We start from the raw sequence: 3,489 nt of genomic DNA, 5'->3' as shown, positions 1-3,489 counted from the left end.
TTATTATGATTCACATTAGGGAGCCATGCTGGCTTAGAGATAAGAAATTGTGCTGCCAACCCAAAGGTACCCAGTTCCAATCCACCAGCTTCTCTATGGGAAAAAGATGGGCAGTCTTCTTCCATGCAGTTAACTACCACTGAAAATCTGCTGGAGTGTTATCTAGAGTTGTTATTGACTCAATGTCACAGAATAATAACAATAACAACAGAGCCACATTAATAATAATTATATGACTGTCCACCATATCCTTAATCACTTTTCAATTGGCCCAAAGAAGTATTAATCTCAGACAGTTTTTACTATTCTTATGTTTCATCTCATACACTATTGGGATGCTACCAGGTTGAACGCCGTCCATGGAAAAGACCATCACACATGGTTAGCATAGCAGCAGTTCAACACAAAAGATGAAGATATTAACAAAATAGATTGACATAGTGTCTGCTTAAATAGGTTCAAAGCTGTGATTAAACCATAAAAGATGGTTTCTGTTGATTAAAAGGTTCTTATGAATCAAAATGAAATAGAATGCACCTAAGAAAATTAAGATTGTTAACTGTGATTTACTTTTTACCTTCCATTATTTAATATAAGACTCACATACATTAAAACATGTTTTCAAGAAGTTTAAACTTGCCTTACAATGACACTAACTAATAATAGACAAGAAATTTATTGCATTCAGTGTACTAAAAAGTGTAGTGACAAAATTCTAGAGTGGGTTAAAAATCCTCCATTTCTTCACCTTTGCCAATAGAGTATGAATTGAATAAATGTGGTGAAATTCTATAACCATGACAAGCCTTTCCTGATTTTATTCCTGGCAGTGTGTATTTGTTTCGTTCAAACAACTGCTCCTTGGTCTCTGTATAGGCTTCACTTGAGTATAATTAACACTTTTCAATTGTTGACTGAGCTTAGAAACACATATTATCAATGTATTACTGAATAATTAACAAATAAATGCTTTAGTACATTTCCTGCAAATGATGATCCTTTTTTATTAAAATGTGCTGGATGGCTTAGCCATCATTTGCAACAACGTGTTAAGTGTTCTACACACTCATTCATCTCTATATGTCCATAATTTTTTTATGATACACACAGTCAAAGGTCTTTACATAATCATTAAAACATATCCAAACATATTTTGGGTATCTTTAAGCCAATATCCATCTGACATCAGCAACGATATCAGTCTCTGAATCCAGCTTGAATTTATGGCAACTCCCTGTCTCTGTACAGAATATATATACATACTTTAGAAGGAGTGCTTCCAAGGTGCTACTGATGTCAGGATAAAGGTAACACTTCATCTCACATATTTGGGCATGATGTCAGTTCTTGAAAAAAGGCATGTTTGGAAAAATAGATAGTCATTAGAAATTAGGAAGACCCTTAAGGAGCTGTATTGACGGATTTATTTCAACAGTGAATTTAAACATGGCAGAGATTGTAAAGATGATGCAGGAAAGGATAAGGTTTTAATCTGTTGTTCTTCATGTTGCTATGAGTTGCAGTTAACTAAATGGCACCTAACAACAACATTTTGAAAGCTGTATAGATAGCGTGACATTATTGTCTTTTAACTTTCTCTATAGTTATTAAGGATCATACTAAGTGTCAGTGGGCATACAGTATAGTTTGTCTCTTAAGGGGCATGTTTAGCCTCTGAAGAAGCCTAGAACTCTCCAAAACTTTCTTAGTCTTTAAAGGGGGGGGGGTGTTCTTGATAACAGTGAATCCTGAATAACTCTTAGGAGATGCAACTTATCCTAAACAGAAGCAATAAATTCTGTCCACTGGCTTCAGAGAGTTGCCCATTTTCTGACTTCCTTTATAACCCACTCATAGCTGAATATCCAGCAGGTTTTCAGAGGCTATGCATCATATACAAGTAGATTTTCCACCTTTATATCTCAAAAAACAGTGGTTAATGTGAACAGACTGCCTTGAAGTTGACAGTGCACCTTCCTACTGTCCAGGTCATCAAAGCTATCAAAAAAGCATATATTATTATGTGGTTTTGAAATGACTGTGACTATAGAAACTCTATAAACAACAGATCTGAACCCTTTCCTATCCCATGCCATCACCACCATCTCTTGAGTCCATTGTTACGGGCACCATGTCAGTCCACCTTGTCTAGAGTCTTCCTTTCTTACATTGACTTTCCACCTTTCTAAGCATGATATCCTTCTCTAAGAATTGGCCACTCCTAACAACATGCTGAAAGTCTGTAAGGCGAGTTTAACTATCCTCGCTTCAAATATCATATAGAAAAGAAAATGTAAACATTTCCTTTTGTTCACCATACTTAACATAAATTTTATGTTTTAGAAAGAAGTGACACTCCTCTAAGAAATTGGAAGGTGTGTTTGTGGTGCGTGTGTGTGTATGTGTGTGTGTGTGTGTGTGTGCAAGCATTTACAAAACATACACTTTGTAAAATAAATTTGACATACTTTGATTTGTTCTTGCCAGTGGAAAAAGTGTCATGGATATATATATATATATCTTTGAAATACTAACCACTGATAGCTAGTAAACATATTTATACTAACTTATGCCATAAAGATTCACTCTGGCTTGCATGTCTTTCCAACTGTGTTGGAAAACTTTATGGAGATGAATGCTGACATAGCTCTGATAAATCATTTAGCTACATTGCTAAGAGGAAAAGACAATGATATAAATAGTCTTTAAAAATACAGCATAACCTCAGGGTTGGTTTTTACCAATAAATAAGATTAAGTAGGTATTTTTACCACATTAAATTTGATTTTTCACTCCAAATCATATTTTCAGGTCTCTACTATTATGGGGCTCTTTGTAAGAAAAAGAAATTAGCTTTCCACTTTACTTGGAACATTTTGCCTAAGATGCTGCTCCAAGCTAGTATCTAGTTAATGTTGCAGCCATATGTCAATGCAGTAACAATTTATAGTGAGAGAAAAAAATCTGTCCAGACATATAAACTTTATTAAAACTATTTAAACACTGAAATGGAGAATTCCAACCAATTATTGTATAACAGCATGAAAGTAAAATATGCTTGGTAAAGAGCAATTCAGAGTGTTTTATTTATATCTTTATATTACATACCATAATTCTTGGTGGTAAATAATTACACTGTAGCCAGAAGCAGTACACACAGGATTCAATTATTATTAGGACAGAGTAAAGGGTTAGCAATTGCAGCAAAAAGAAAGTCAGTATTATTTTTATTAACATATGAGATACTTTTACAATATTCTCCTTTGAAACACTGCAAATTGTTATACTTCTAGACAATGAAACCTGCGTTTACAACTGAAAAATACTAAATTCTAGTTTGTAATAACATATGCCTTAGATACTTAAAGTTACCACAAGGAAGTTAGAAAACTTATTTCTGATGGCTCTTACTAGACATGTGTTTATATAAGTGAAATATGAAGAAATTATTGTTCAGGGTGACTACTGAAAACAAATTTGAAACTATAG

This window comes from Elephantulus edwardii, unplaced genomic scaffold (assembly GCF_000299155.1).
Source record: "Elephantulus edwardii isolate Elephantulus edwardi_28Jun2011 unplaced genomic scaffold, EleEdw1.0 scaffold00023, whole genome shotgun sequence".
NCBI lineage: Eukaryota > Metazoa > Chordata > Mammalia > Macroscelidea > Macroscelididae > Elephantulus > Elephantulus edwardii.
Note: the sequence above shows the minus strand (reverse complement) of the source record.